The sequence below is a fragment of the Coffea arabica genome, chromosome 10c (assembly GCF_036785885.1).
Source record: "Coffea arabica cultivar ET-39 chromosome 10c, Coffea Arabica ET-39 HiFi, whole genome shotgun sequence".
Classification (NCBI taxonomy): Eukaryota; Viridiplantae; Streptophyta; class Magnoliopsida; order Gentianales; family Rubiaceae; genus Coffea; species Coffea arabica.
The window spans coordinates 29399891-29416600 of record NC_092329.1 but is presented as its reverse complement, the minus strand read 5'-3'; the positions used below and the strand labels follow the sequence as shown (position 1 = coordinate 29416600).

The window sequence follows — 16710 nt, the reverse complement described above, 5'->3', positions numbered from 1 at the left end:
CCACATTGGGGAAGGAGATTGGAGAATTTTCCCAAAAAGGAGAAAAAGTAAAATGCTAAAATTAAAAGAAAGAGAGAACCCCGAATGGGAAAATTTATTCTACCTGGGCTTCAATTTTGAAAAAAAAAGAAAGAAGAGAAAAAAAGAAAAAAAAAAGAGAAAAGAAAAAAGAGAAAGAGAAAAGAAAGAAGAGTTGTCCGGCAGATTCTCTATGTTTCACGGATATGGACAAACGGAAGTCAGCCTCGGTTAATTAATTCAGATGCATGCAAAAAATTTCGCATTAATAAAAATTTTCCTTTCAGAGTTAATGTAAGGAATGGATTAAAAGTCAGGCCCTCTTCTTTTCCAATCAAACATTCTATCTCTAGTTATCCCTTTTGAGCCTTCAGAATAAATTACTTCGTTTGGCAACCCCTGAGAATCGCAAACCCCACACTGGGGCAAGTTTGAGTTGAAAAAAAAAAAAAGAAAAGTCCCAAGAGGTGAAAAGTGATAAAGCAATAAAAAAAAAGAACCTCGGTTGAGCATAAATTGGGGCAAATCTTGAAATTTCAAAGGAATGGCGGAAGGCCGAAAGGAAAAATCAATCAAAAAGAGAAAGTTGAAAGAGAAAAGAGCCTCAATTAAGAATAAATTGGGGTAGTTTGATTTAACCCTAAAATAGGGTTGGCACAATAATGCGATCTCAGGTCATTCAAACCGCTTTTGAAATCCACTTTCAAGCCTTGACTTTTCTAAGCACCCCACCAGACCCCATTACAAAAGCCGGAAGCCCTGACTTCTGTTCTTTGCAATTTCTCTGTCAAGAAATTTTCTAATTGGCAAGTGATGCTCATATACTGATGCCGAGAAATTTTTTAGATGTATTTCTGAATTGATTAGATGAGGTTGACACTGCTCATCATGTGAAAATCCATAAGGGCACATTTGAAAAGAAAAGGCAAGCAAACTCAATGCAAAGAAAAATGCAAAAAGATTCGACGCTGAAGTCCCTGGTGAATGATGAGAAAATGCAAACAAAGTCTGAGATCTTTAAGTTCACAATAGGGGCAATTTTGGAAAAATGAGATTTTCGGTGCAATGTCCTTGAAAGTCTTATTCTTTAACTATCGTTTTCAAGCCACATTATAAGCTTATAAAGTCCATCGCTGACTTATCCTTCATGGCAACCCAAAGTGAAGATTATGCTCATAAGAAGTCAATCATTTGTGATCATAAGGGTATAACTAGTTTTCACATGTTTAGCTATCGTTTCTACCCATATTGTTGCAAGCTTATAAAGCTTATATGTTGACCACATTTTCTTAAGAAATAAGGGTGACAAACTCTTTGCTTTCACTAAGATGTGGTATTGAAGGGATTACATACAATTTGGGCACAAGAATAAGACAAACCTTGACCTCCCATTTCCAAATCAGAAATAACGCCCCACTTGATTGGTCCTGAAAGATAAGCCAACAAGAAGTGGTGACCCGCTACTCTAAGCACAGATGCTAATAGTGAGGAAGAAATCTTCTGTAATTTGGTGTTATTCTGAGAGATTCATCATGAAATTCCTGCATAAGTTCATACTCAACGTTCAAATTTCTTCACATTGTACATATGATTACTTTCTAAGTTTTAGAAAGTACGATTTCTCTTTGTTCAAATAAATGGGGAATCATCTGAACAAATTTTTGCAATCAAAGGAGCCCACACCGGGGCAAATTTTTATTTATGAGATTTCATGAAATAAGCCCACACAGGGGCAAATTTTTTATAGTTCATTTGAGGATTTCGTCAAAAAGTCAAGCAAGACTTTCAAATCAATCACACTGCTCTTTCCATGAGTAGTAGTTGCAATATTTTAAAATAAAGTGCATGTTGTACTTTGGCAAGCCCCCTGTGCAGGTACTCATGGCTGAAATCGATGAAGAAGCGTAAGTCAGAATCTTACGAATCAAGGCCTCAAGGAGGAGCAATCATACCGTAATGCAAATCAATTGATCGGTTGCGCAATAATTGGTGGAAATTGGGCCAAATTATTTTCGAAAAGATTCTCAAAAATCAAACTTGAATTTAATTTCTTGTTCCTTGACAAATTTCAATTTCTTGTTGATGAAATCTCAGCGCCCGCCGCGCACCCTTCCATTCCCCATTCTTGACAACCACATTTAATTCATTGTTTTCGCCACCGTTAGCATCGAGTCTATCTCACTAACGTGTGCGTTTTTATTTCACCACCGTTAGCATCGAGTCTATCTCACTAACGTGTGCATTTTTTATTCAACCACTGTTAGCATCGAGTCTATCTCACTAATGTGTGCGTTTTTATTCAACCACCGTTAGCATCGAGTCTATCTCACTAACATCGAGTCTATCTCACTAACGTGTGCGTTTTCATTCTATCGCCGTTAGTATCGAGTCTATTTCACTAACGTGTGCATTTTTTTTTCCGCCACCGTTAGCATCGAATCTATCTCACTAACGTGTGTGTTGTTTTTAGTTCATCTCCATTAGCATTGGGTCAGTCCCGCTAGCGTGCATTTCATTTTCATTGCCACTGAACATGGGTCAGTCCCACCAGTGAGGATTTTATTTTCATTGCCGCTAAATATGGGTCAGTCCCACTAGCGTGCGTTTCATTTTCATTGCCGCTAACACATGGGTCAGTCCCACTAGCGTGCATTTCATCTTTATTGCCACTAAACATGGATCAGTCCCACTAGTGTGCATTCCATTTTTAAGTTTGTTCGGGTCAATCCCATGATTTTAAATTTTATTCGGGTCAGTCCCATGATTTTAAGTTTTATTCGGGCCAGTCCCATGATTTTAAGTTTTATGCGGGTCAGTCCCATGATTTAAAGTTTTATTCGGGTCAGTCTCATGATTTTAAATTTTATTCGGGTCAGTCCCATGATTTTAAGTTTTATTGGATCAGTCCCATGATTTTAAGTTTTATTCGGGTCAGTCCCATGATTTTAAATTTTATTCGAGTCAGTCCCATGATTTTAAATTGTGTTCGGGTCAGTCCCATGATTTTAAATTTTGTTCGGGTTAGTCCCATGATTTTAAATTTTATTCGGATCAGTCCCATGATTTTAAGTTTTATTCGGGTCAGTCCCATGATTTTAAATTTTATTCGGGTCAGTCCCATGATTTTAATTTTTATTCGGGTCAGTCCCATGATTTTAATTTTTATTCGGGAATGATTTTAAATTTTGTTTGGGTCAGTCCCATGATTTTAAATTTTGTTCGGGTCAGTCCCATGATTTAAATTTTGTTTGGGTCAGTCCCATTTTAAATTTCTGGTTCGGGCCAGTCCCACATTTTAAATTTCTTGTCTGGGTCAGTCCCATTTTAAAATTTTGTCAAATGGATCAATCCCCATTTCTAAAGTATTCATCGTTCGAGACGTTTGCAGCCGAATAACACAGGTAGGTATTTGGTGTCTACTTCTTTATCTCAAATTTTTTCAAAACTCAGACAAAGAGGGGCAAACTATAGACACCAAATTTTTAGTATGGTTTTATTTTCTATTATTTTTGTTTTTATGTTAGTTTTAATTACTTTTAGTCTTTTATTTTTTAAGTCATTTTAGCATAGGTTTTATTTCCTTTTACTAATCCAACACAGGAAAAATCTTAGCTTTTTGATTTATTTTTTGTTACTAGTTTTGTACATTTTATTTAATTTTTATTTTGTATCATTTTAATTTAAAAAAAAAGAAAAGAAAGAAAGAAAAAAAAAGAAAAAAAAAAGAGAAAGAAAAATTAGCATTTCATTTTTGTCTTTTTATGCCTAGTGTCGCGCCCCACTTTTTAAGGTGTGAAAGTAATGTGTGGGATATGTTTGTGAATGTGTGTGAAAGTGAAAATAAAAGGCCGTGGGATTGTGAAATGCGACGGTTTGGCCAAACAAAGGGTTTTAGATAGAAAAGGAGTCGCCACTTGGTATAGAGTTAGGGTGTACCAAGTCACCCAAAAAGTGATTTTTGTTTTTGAAAAGAAAAGTAAACAAACCCTTTTTAAAGAATTTTTAGGTCTACGTAACCAAAAAAAGGGATCGGGGGTCACATTTGATAAGGGAGAAGGCAAAGGCAAAGCCTAAAGCACTCCCTTACCCTAGTCAAAGCTAGTTGCGTGACTTAGCCCTTCTTTTCCTAATTCTTCTACCCAAAGTATGTGTTGCATGTTGGATATGACTAATGGATGCGAAAAAGAGAAAAATGCAATCCTAAATCTAAAATGTCTCTTATGAGACTTTTTGGTCCCAATCACATGAGTTGTGATGGCCAATAAGGAAAACTCTCATAGAGATCACGGGTAATGCAAATGAAGACCCAAATATGAGTGCAAGTGTGAAAATGTAAGAAGAATGCAAAATAAAATAAAAATAAAAATACAAATGTAAGTGCAAGTGTGCAAATGTAAGAAAAGTGCATGTGTGCCAATTGAGCAAATAAAGGTGTTTGTATGCAAATGGATGAAAATATGGTATAATAGTAGTAAATGCATATAAGTGCAACTGGGTGCAATTTGTGAGGTAGAAAAATAAATAAGTGATAGGGAAAGAAGAAAAATGTGCAAACATGGCATGTGGATTGAGAAAAAGTATAAGTAGTAAAAGAATGTGGATAAAGAATGTGAGAAAGTGATATGATAAAAATGAGAGTGTATGAACCTAGAGGAATGCATCAAGTCAGGTACGGGAATGACTCCTAACTTTGTGATTTTAATTTTTCCTTTGATAGAGGGAATACAAGCGTGCTAAGGCTTAGAAAAGCCACACTCGTCTATATCCCATATTTAAGGGGTAACTCTCAAGCAAATGTACCCTATAACTAGCATGTAGATGCAAAAAGCCTAAAATGAAAGGGAAAGAGTTGGAGGGGCATGCCAAATGCTAGAAAACTAAGAAAAATGCATGAAATGTAGTGAGACATGCAAGTATGTACTAACGAAAGGGGACAACTTATTGGGTCTAGCATTGGACTAGCCCTTTTCTAAAATTCTCTCACAAGCATTGGACTTGCGAGAGCTCGAGGGGAAAGACCATGGCCAGCGTTGGACTAGCCACGGTGACGCATTCATCCATCACATTCATCTATGACTATAGAAAGCAAGTAGACATGCTAATCACCTATAAACACGTAGCACATAACACTTAAGCATGCATATCTAGATGCAAAAACCTAAGAAAGCGATTAAACACATAGGCACACACAAGTACATAGCACATAAACCCTATCTATTACAAAGGGGGGAGGTCTACTACAATCTAAAGGGGGGAAGACTTAGGAAAGTAAATCCTAACTATTACATTGGCTAGCTAAAACATGTCTTCAAGAGAGGCGCCAAAACCTAGCTATTACAAATTGGGGTTCAAATGCCCTCAAAATGACTTGCCAATTAAAAAGGCGAAATAAAAAGAAAGCGAAACAGGCAATTAAACATAAAATGAAAAGCGAATTAAAGCATGCATATTCACACAAAACACATAGGAGCACGTAGGAGAAATAAAATCAAGGAGATAGAGGTTACCTCCCTTGCAATGGTAATGAAATGAAGGAAATATTAGCTTCAAAACCCTCCAAAAACAAAGAAAGGGTCAAGGCATCTCAAATAACCAGATAAACATGAAGTTGAACCATTGAAAGCATTTAAATAACTAAACAGTTCATGATTCACAAAATTAGGATCCAATTGAAAGGAAAAAGAAAGTTTGAGGGAGCCATTTGATTGATTTTTCCAATTGTTTGGGCCATAATAGAACAAAAAGGGACTTGAGGGGTTAAGAGGTAATTTCTGAAAGTTGTTTTTTGCATACAAATGCATGCAAAGCCACGACACATTGACTGCAACAAAACATTTCTGCTGAAAGCTTTCTGCAACTAAACAAAAGACAACCGCTACTTTCATTTTGTTTTTGCATGCGGATTTCAACCTTAAACACAATTTTTGAGCAAAACCTTTGCAACCCAACATCAAACTTCAATCTAAACAAAATCCTATTTAACATCTAAACATGTGAAATGAAACTCAGGGTATGATCATGAAGCTGTGGTACCTTTCTCCTTGCTGATTTTTTTTTTACTACACCATGTGGCATTCACAAACCAGTATAGATCACCAACGAGTACCAACAAACACAAGACACCACTTCCAATCATCAACCAAACCAAATACCACACTTTTATTACAAAACTAAGGCAGAAAAAACTGGATTGGTGACTGTCAGGAATGCAAGAAATAACAGCAAAAGCAAGAGACAAAGTGCGGCAAGCATTCTTTAACTTTTGTTTGAAATGCCAACCAAACGTTCAAGATTTAAACATTCAACAGAGAAAAACACATGCAAAGCGGGAAAATTTTTTGTTCTTCCCACACACGCTTTGTCTTCGGCTTCAACAGACGCAGAAAAAAAAAACAACCGTGAATACTTGTTGAAATTTCAAACTCCAACTCTTAAAGGCATCAGATTCCAAACCTTAAAGTGAACAAAAAAAATGAATATCAAGCACTGGATTCACTTTCACTTTCCTTACTGACAATCATACAGGTTTGGAGATTCTGAGTTTACATGGCTCAAATGAGCTCCAAATGTTTCAATCCCAGGCCAAACGTTAGTAGCCAGATCACCTTGAAAAGAAAGAATATCATGCGCCAGGCAATCATAAAGACACAAAAGCAGGCAAGAGAAAAAAAAACAAAGCCCCTAGATTCCATGAACAAATTTGAGTCAAGACTCCATTTTTCTTGAAAAATTCTGACCGGACATTTCCAGACCCAAGAACCAAAAAAAAAAAAAATGCAGTCTGATTGCAGCTTTTGCTGCAACTTTTCCTGATGCTTCCAAGTTTTAACAAATCTCATGCATCAGTTGTTAACACCAAATCTTAAACAAGCGAACAGTCTCAAACCCTTGTTAATCTTCCCAAACCCAAATCGTAAAGACAAACAAGATACTAGGAATGGACTTGCAACTCACGGATCATAGGCATTCCGCTTACGGAGGAAAGAAAAGCATGAAAGTTGACAGCTTTTTGAATTCATAAATTTTCAATCACACACATTCAAAATACACATCATAACCCACGTATAATCACAAGACCTGGCCTTTTCACTCACAAACAAAGAAACAAATTCATGGTGAACATGAAACAACAAAAGGCGGAAAAGTGGGCAACAAAAACAGTAAACCTTGCACAGGCCCGGTCACTAAATTCATGCTTGAAAGTTTCAAGAGTATGTATTTGAAGAGATACTGGAATAAAGAAGAAGCAGAATCACTTACAGTGCACGAGCTTTTCTTGATGAAGATCCGCAACTGCTGATGGCGTGAAGGTTAGCAGTTCCAGTGGCTCTCTTTGCTCTCCACCAGCCCTTTGCTCAGGTTTGTTGCTTCAGGTTGAAGCCTCCCCAGCTTTCCTCTCGTCTCTTGCTAAACCTCAAACTATGGTTTTTTCTTCTATCTCTGACCCACTCTCAAAGCTTGCTCCCTTGATTGCAACTCCGAGCTCTCCTTTCCCTCGCTTATTTTCTCCTTTCAACCCCGTAGCTGCCTTTTTCTTTTCTGCCGTCAAACTTTTCTCTCCCCCTCGTTTCGGTCCCTCCTTCTTATTCTCCCGTTGTCACCAGATTTTCTCTCCAGATTTCTCAACCTCCGCCCAAACTCTCTCTTTGCCCAGATTCTCGCCGTCACTCCCCTCTCTGGTTCCTTTCGGCCTTTTCTACTTAACCCAGCCGCCGTCCTATTCCCTCTATTTTTTCTGCTCCAGCCCTCCAAAACCTCCTCTCTTTTTTCAGCCCCCTCTCTCTTACTCAGCCGCCTCTCTTTTAGCCGTCCAAAACTCTCCCTTATATAGGCATCCAGAATCCCCCCGTAACCTAAGACCAAGGGATGAGATTTGGAGTTGCATTTTGGCTCTTCCTATCAAGACCATCGGATGGCATCTTGCATGAAGCTTGCTTCCTTCTTTTCTTTTTTCTTTCTTTTTTTTTTCTTTTTTTTCTTTTTCTTTTTTCAATCAATAAATAGTAAAAGGAAACAAAACATATTTTTAAAGAATAATTTTCTCTTTTTGACAAATTTTATGCTAAAAAATCTTACAATAAAAATAAAGATAAATGGCCAAGAGGGCAAAACTAATACGAAATAAAAAACTAAAAATAAAATAATAGATAATAATAATCTAAAATGCTATAAAATGCTAAAAGTGCCTCAAAACAAGAAATAGATAATAGCTATACTAAAACAAAAATGAAATAAATAAGTTGAAAAATTTGGTGTCTACAGTTTGTCCATCTTTGTCTGAGTTTTGGAAAAATTTGAGACAAAGAAGTAGGCATCAAATACTCACCTGCGTTATTTGGTTGCGAACGTCTCGAACGATGGATGCTTTAGAAATGGGGACTGGCCCCTTTGACAAACTTTTGAAATGGGACTGACCCAGACAAGAAATTTAAAACGGGACTGACCCGAACAAGAAATTTTAAAACGGGACTGACCCGAACAGAATTTTAAAACGGGACTGACCCGAACAGGAATTTAAAACGGGACTGACCCGATCAAGAAATTTAAAACGGGACTGACCCGAACAGGAATTTAAAACGGGACTGACCCGCACAGGAATTTAAAACGGGACTGACCCGAACAAGAAATTAAAACGGGACTGACCCGAACAAGAAATTTAAAACGGGACTGACCCGAGACAGAAAGTTTAAAATCGGGACTGACCAGAGACGGAAATTTAAAATCGGGACTGACTCGAGACAAGAAAATAAAATCGGGACTGGCCCGAGAGTACTGACCCCAACATGAAATTAAAATTGGGACATGCACACTAGTGGGACCGACCCACGGCTAGTGGCAGTACAAATGAAATGTCTTGACAATCGGTCAGTGGGATCAAACTCGAGCCTGCCGTGATGAACTTGATTTGATTTTTTTTTTGATTTTTTTTTCTATTTTTGATTTTTGAGAAACTTTCTAAAAATAATTTGCCCCAGTATGATGATTTGGTTAGTGGGATTAACCCGATCATGCCGAGGTTGGCGGGATGAAACCCGGTCCCAACATTCATTGGTCAGCGGGATAAAATCCGGTCCTGCCGAGGTTGGCGGGATGAAACCCGGTCCCAACATTCATTGGTCAACGGGATAAAATCCGGTCCTGCCGAGGTTGGCGGGATGAAACCCGGTCCCAACATTCATTGGTCAGCGGGATAAAACCCGGTCCTGGCGAGGTATAAGCGGTCAGCGGGATAAAATCCGGTCCTGCCGAGGTTGGCGGGATGAATCCCGGTCCCAACATTCATTGGTCAGCGGGATAAAACCCGGTCCTGACGAGGTTGGCGGGATGAAACCCGATCCCAACGTGATATAAGCGGTCAGCGGGATAAAACCTGATCCTGACGAGGTATAAGCGGTCAGCGGGATAAAACCCAGTCTTGCCGAGGTTGGCGGGATGAAACCCGGTCCCAATGTGATATTAACGGTCAGCGGGATAAAACCCAGTCCTGCCGAGGTTGGCAGGATGAAACCCGATCCCAACGTGATATAAGCGGTCAGCGGGATAAAATCCGGTCTTGACGAGGTTGGCGGGATAGAACCCGGTCCCAACGTTCATTGGTCAGCGGGATAAAACTCGGTCCTGATGAGGTATAAGCGGTCAGCGGGATAAAACCCGGTCCTGCCGAGGTTGGCGGGATGAAACCCGGTCCCAATGTGATATGAACGGTCAACGGGATAAAACCCGATCCTGCCGAGGTTGGCGGGATGAAATCCGATCCCAACGTGATATAAGCGGTCAATGGGATAAAACCCGGTCCTGACGAGGTTGGCGGGATAGAACCCGGTCCCAGCGTTCACTTAATCAAAAATTAAATGTGATTGTCAAGGTGGGGATAAAAGGGTGCACGGTGGACGTTGAAATTTCGCCAAAAAAGTAATTAAATTTAATCTTCCTAGAAACAAAAATTTAAACTTGATTTGATTTTTAATTTGATTTTTTCTTGAATTTTGAATTTTTTGATATTCGGGAGAATCTTTTCAAAAAAATGATTAGCCCCAAATTCAATTATTGTGTCACCGATTTTTCAATCTGCTTTATGGTATTATTACTTTTCCTCAAAACTTTGATTCAGCCCCCTTTCTCAGTTCGAACCATGAATATTCAATTCTTGGACGACATCTCACAGTTCAAAACTTGCCCTAGTTTCGTTATTTGAAACGAGCATAGACCTGCAAAAGAAATAAACAAATAATGCCACCACCATCCGATCAATTGCTCATTCATGAAATGTGTAAACATGAGTACTTTGATGTTTTCCCCTTGATACTTCGAAAACTCAACTTTGCTTTGTGATCTGATCAAATTCCATTGACTTCCAATGCTAATAAGGCCCTTGGTATCCAGGGATTTTCAATAAATCAGGGGAAGTGCTATCTGATGAACCCAAAGAGATAAATAAGACCATGAAACTGATGAAAGAATATTCTATTTACACAACAAATGATGAAAACTTCTGTAACATGAAAACAATCATTTATTTTTATTGAAACAAAATTAATTTTAAAGAAATGAATCTATAAATTCGACAATTTATGCTTGAAAAATCAAAGTATTCCGACTTCAAACAAAATGCCATGCTTGACCCTTTAGACATCATCCGCCCTGAGTTCAATGTCGGCAACAGAAGAACCACAATGCGAGGAGGAATCCCAAATGAATCGAATCACCAGCTTTCTAATTCCAACCTCACTTTTCCTCATGAAACTCTACCTTAACGCCCTTTCAGGTTTTCACTAAGGCTACTCCTACTTTTTGGTCTTTTTTCTTCATTTTGTTTTTTCATTCTTCATTCTTTTTGCTTTTCTTTTCTTTCTTTTCTTTTCTTCTTCTCTTTTTCCTTTTCTTTTCAAAGGTGCCCTTTTCGGATTTTCACCTGATGAACAAATCTTGCCAATAGCCTTTATCAACTCAAAAATGTGTTTTAAGAAATAATGGCATCAGTGCGACAACCCCTTCCCTTACAAAATGAGTGAAGGCGTATTGACATCATTTGCCATGTGACTTAAAAAATTTCCTTAAAAGAGGTGATGCCAAGAATGGAAGCCAGGACTTTTTGGCTTTTGTAATGGGGTCTGGTGAGGTGTTAAGAAGAAGGTCAAGGTTTGAAGACGGATTTCTGAAAGTGGTTTAAACGACCTGAAATCGCATTGTTGCACCAACCCTATTTTAAGGTTAAACCAAAACTTGCCCCAGTCTATTTTCAACTGAGACTCTTTGTCCTTTCATTTTCCTTCCTTTCTTCTGTCATTCCATTCATCTTTTGAAATATTCACAATTTGCCCCAGTTTATTTTTCAACTGAGGTTTTCTTTTATTCATTTCCTTTTCTTTCGAATATTGAATTTGCCCCAGTATAGGGTTCTTCTTTTCTTTTTCAAAACTACATTTGCCCCAGTGTGGGGTTTGCGATCTTCAGGGGTTGCCAAATGAAGTAATTTATTCTGAAGACTCAAAAGGGATGACTGTGGCAACCCCACTTCCCCCTAAGGCGAACCAAAGGGTTGGCGGGCCGTCTGCCCAACTCTCGCCAGGACTCACGCAAGCATTCTAACCCAAATCCTTTCGAAGAATAACCTAATCTATTACAAAACAATACTCCCAAATAGGCTGACGACTAAAACCACATGAACTTCAGAGATAATAACATTTTAAGATAGTAAAACGACGGCTCTTAAACATCTCACGTGCTACATACCAAGGTATAAAGTCGTACGAAACCGGATAGATAATTAGATACATCACTAATACAAACTTACAAGCCAAATGCTCGAATTAGGGTTTACACATTTTCCAGCTTCAAGTGGCATTCAAAAATAAAAAAAAAATATTAACCAAATTAAACACATTTCAATCCACCCAAGTAGTCATAGTATTCAAACACATCCCAAAACGAAACATGGATAAGTCCCAAAGCTTTCAGTTTCCAGAGCCTGTTAAGGAAAACAAATAAACGTGGGGTGAGCTAAAGCTCAGTGGTACCCCAAAACATGCAGTCACGTAAATCAAACAGCGAGACACAAGGTAGGATACAGGGGCTCTCAGGAGCCATTTTCCTTGCTTGATCACCATTCATCGTAGTTGACTGTAACGCCCCCACTTCTCCCTAAGGCGAACCAAAGGGTATCCGCGGGACGCCTGCCCAGCTCTCGCCAGGACTCACTACAATCCATCATTCAAAAGCTCGAAATACTTTAAGTAACTTCAATACATAATTAAAGTACTCCAAATATCTCACACTTACAATTATGCAGCTTCCAAGCTTAAATACAACCCAACGGAAAAGGGTACAATAGCCATCCGTTATAATATAACTTAAAGTTTTCAAAAGAAAACAATCTAGTACTACTCATGAGCACCCTTGGTCTCGAACCCTGTAAAAGAAAACCACAACGTGGGATGAGCTACACAGCCCAGTGAGGTTCCAAGACACTCTAACAGTTCAAATAAATCAAGTAAGTTGGGCATATCATATGCATGGTTCAATGTTACACAATGGCGTGTTATCATGAGGTGATAATCATTGTACGAGTAATTTGAGACATTTATCATGGTATGAGACATTTATCATGAGACAGGTATCATGATATAAGTACATTGGTCAGGTAACAGGTATGGAGCGTATCACAGGCATAGTTCAGGATTTCATGTTGACATTTTAGCATGAAACAATTATCATGATACAAGGTAAACATATACGGTAGGATACGGTGTTCCAGTGGAATTCTGTCGGTCATCTGCACCTTATGACTTCTGATCCCCACGGTACGGTCTGGCCATCGCCTTATCCCTCCAGTGGTAATACTCGAGTATACCGAAACGGTGGCCCAGGGTTCCAACCTACCCGACCGAGCCCAGTCCTGGCTCGAGTAGGTCAGTAACCAAGGGCAGGGCCCAAGTTCAGCTTAGAGCTTACAACATGCACAGGTAACCAAGTAATTCGACAAAAGGTAAAATTCATCATTTGAGTAGGTCGAGTGAGGTAAAGTACACACTCGCCTAATAATGATGGACAGCTTCATATAACATGTGATTCATGATAATGAAGTAATCAGGTGGTCAAGTAACCAAGTAAGTTGGTGATCACGTAAGCAGATAACCAAGTAAGCAAGTAACCAAATAGATTAGAAAACGGTAAGTAAACACGGTTAACGGTAAACGGTAAACGGTTAACGGTAGTAATTACGGTTAATTGGTAGACATATGTCATTTCAATAGGCCGCCATTGGCCGTTTTTCACTTTCACCACGTAAGAGTCGAGGAGATTTACTCCAACCGACTTATGCTGTCATAGCATAATTAATCATTTAAACACATCATGAAAATATGCTCTCCAAACATTTCATATCTAGTATTTCAAGTAATCACATAAGTATGCTCTTTAAGCATTTCATATCGAATAGTTCAAATATACCTACTTCAGGTGTTTCATGTCGAGTAATTCAAGTATACATTATTCAAATGTGCATGAGTGTGGTAAATACTTAATGACCATGGGTTAAGCATGTCATAGACTTATTCCAATTACGTATTCCTATATGGAACACTCACCTAGTCAAAACAAGCGAGTAGTTCTTAAACAAGCGTCTTAGGTGTCCGCTCCGAGTTCCTCTGGGAGATTCCCTCGAGTGCCTGAGCAAACAATAATCAACTACCACTCAAAATCATTCTAATTATCGAGGAAAATTGTACACTAGTACAATCTAAGAAATTAACGCAGAGACGAGTCTAAGAGTTCGTGTAACTCGAGGTTCAAAAGTGGGTTTTAAAATACAAGACAAATCTGATTTCCATCTTTGAAATCAAATGTAAAACGATCAAATGATATTGAAGGAAAATGGAGGGTTTGAAACCCTTAGTTTCCTTTAAGTTAGAAAATTCCAGATTTAACAAGCAATATTTGAAAAATCATATTTCACTCTCCACAAGTCCAAAATTGGAAAACTTGGTACTGTTGGAATCCTCTTTCAAAGTACTAAAAGTTCTTAGAAGACACTTTTCCACGAATGTAAGTGAAAGGCACTCAAATTTTGGCTCAAAGTTGGTAACTTGAATTACCAAGACAGATTTAAGTTGGTTTTTGGCCAACTTTAGAAATTCGGCAAAATTCACTTGTTTTGAACTAACCTTTGAAATTTGGAAATCAATTAGTGTTGCAATCCAAGAGTATAACAAAACAAGCGGAACGAGAAATGGAGTTTCGAGCACCAAGATATAGTACCTCCAAGTTGCTGAAAAAGTTAAGACTGTTGGGCTATTTTCCAGGTTTAAAACTAGATTCGAAATATCATTTGGTCATCAAGTTGGCATTAGAAATACATCAAACTTGGTACACTAAATCTTCCATGTGTGAACAACATTTCTACTAAGTTTCGTACAAAAACTCTCACGGTAAGGTAGTCATTAAAACAACCAAAGTTTATGAAGAGTTTCAAGGCTAAACTACCTTCTCACTTTTCTTTCGTTTACAAACTTTTTGTACCATGAAATCAGTTCCAAATCTCTCCATTATTGAAACCAAGAGTTCATAAACATCCACTGAGCAATTTAAAGACCATTGACATCCAAATTCTAGAAATAAAACTCTCCAAATCAGATTTGACCATTTGGCTAAGAGAAAACGAAAAGTTTTCCAGATTCGATGAGCGAATTTTGTGACATCATTTGCATATCAAAATGGTCTTAGAATATTACCAAATTTTGTACAATTAAACCTCCATATGAGGATTACTCTTCTATCAAATTTCATTTGAAAATTCACACGGGAAGGTAGTTAACTAAACCATCAAAGTTCAGGAAATTTCCCAAGGTAAAACTGTCTTCTAGCTCTTCTTTCCTTTTTAAACATTTTGTCCAAAGCAACCAACCCAAATCTGGTTTATTTGTGAAACAAAGTCCAAGGAACATCTAATCTAAAGTTTGGTAGATGTCGGACATCAAAGTTTCCAAAACAACAAGTCCCAAATCATTGTTAGTTACAAATCTGTCCAAGTGGAAAATTCTATCACTGTAGCAGTTTCAAACTTTGGCCACAACTCACTCCATTCAACTTGGAATTGGGCGTGGTTGATGGCGTTGGAAAGCTCTCTTCTAAAGCTGAATTTTCTCAGAAGAAACCATTTTCAAATTCCATTCACAAATAGCTCGTTTTTGAGCATCAAGTAGCAATTTCTGTCCTGTCTCCTGGAGAGCAACGAAACAGGACAGTGATATTCAATCGAATGGTGTGGCTCACTCAAGTGGAACCAGAATGTGAAATTGGTACCGATAGAAAGCTAGGAATGTCTAGTTTCCAATGCCGCAAACGGCACTTGATTTCGACATCGGAACAAAGAGTTATGGCCGTTACAAAATGACTGCCTGGGCAATACGGGATTCATTTTCCAGTTTTGCTAACTTTGGAAATCAACTCATTTGACCAACCAAATCATGTTATTTTTCAATGAAATTTTGTACACACTTACAATAATAGATAAACAACATAATCAATTCATTAGAATCTCAAAATCTGGCACGAAAATGGTCGGACAAGGCAGGGGTAAAACGGTCACTTTTGCTCCAAGCACCTCCTTTGATTTTCTACCAACAATACAACATTAATCTACTAATATAAGCACTAAACCACCATTAATTTCATCATCCAACATCAAATCAGCAACAACCCAAGAGTGGGAGTTCATAGAGCCCACTTTCACATTTTATACCATAAACAAGGCTACCCACATGATTATATAACCTTATATGTGCAATAAATCTTACAAAAACTAAGATCTATGGGTTGGATGATTTGCTACCTTCTTGGATGATTAGATCAGAAATTTTGGTCACTCTTTGCTCCAGAAAACCGTGGCTTTTCAGCTCCCTTTTGCAGCTCAAAATACTCCTCAAGTGTTAAGCTAAGTGTAGTTCGAATTTGGAGTGAATTGGAAGAGGTTTGGTGAAGATTTGATGGAGGAATTGGAAGAACTCTTGAGCTGTTTTTCTTGCTTTGTTGTTCGGCCAGATGAGGGAGCAAGAGAGAGAAATTGTGGTCTGAAATGAGGCTTCCAAAGGAAGCTTAATGACTAAGGATTGGGTGCACAAAAGTCAACCGCAAAAAGTGCGCGCACGCGCGCGTTTTGTGCTCGATTCCTCTCGCGTTTGTTTCACTAGTGTACTAAACTTCTAATGCATTTATATTCATATAAATATTATTCACTCTTAATTGTCCCAAAATAAGGGTCTAAAGTTCCTCAATTTAAATTGCGCGTGTGAAAACGCGTATCTCCAATTTAAGCGCAATAACGCGAAACTTCCGAGAAATTCTTATAACGATAGTACTAATAACTATCACTTGAGTATTTAAACATTAAAATGCCTAATTTAGGTCCATTGTACATGTCTCCAATATTTCAAACCTATTGTACTCTCAATCGATCAAGATTTCCAAAGACGTGTTCACTATTTTTACAAAACGAGCTTCCGAAAATTAATTTTTGAAACAAGTCATTTTAAAAATATAATGAAACTATATTTCCATGTAATTAGGTCTCAAGAGCTTAGAAAATAATATTCGGAGTAAAAGACCAAATAAATAATTAAATAAGCTAGAAATAGGAGATTAAATAAGTAAATTTTGTGAGTCCTCACAACCTCCCCTCCTTAAAAGAATTTCGTC

At 38.0% G+C, this 16710-nt stretch overlaps 1 long non-coding RNA gene across 1 annotated transcript; it reads right to left on the bottom strand.

Moving 5' to 3' along the window:
• Positions 1-12401: 12401 nt before the first annotated feature.
• LOC140015560 (uncharacterized) lies at positions 12402-16199 on the bottom strand. The gene is made up of 3 exons (XR_011822203.1): positions 15848-16199; positions 13605-13685; positions 12402-12427 (listed from the first exon to the last, which is right to left on the bottom strand). It is a non-coding gene; the product is annotated as an uncharacterized lncRNA (long non-coding RNA).
• Positions 16200-16710: the final 511 nt, after the last annotated feature.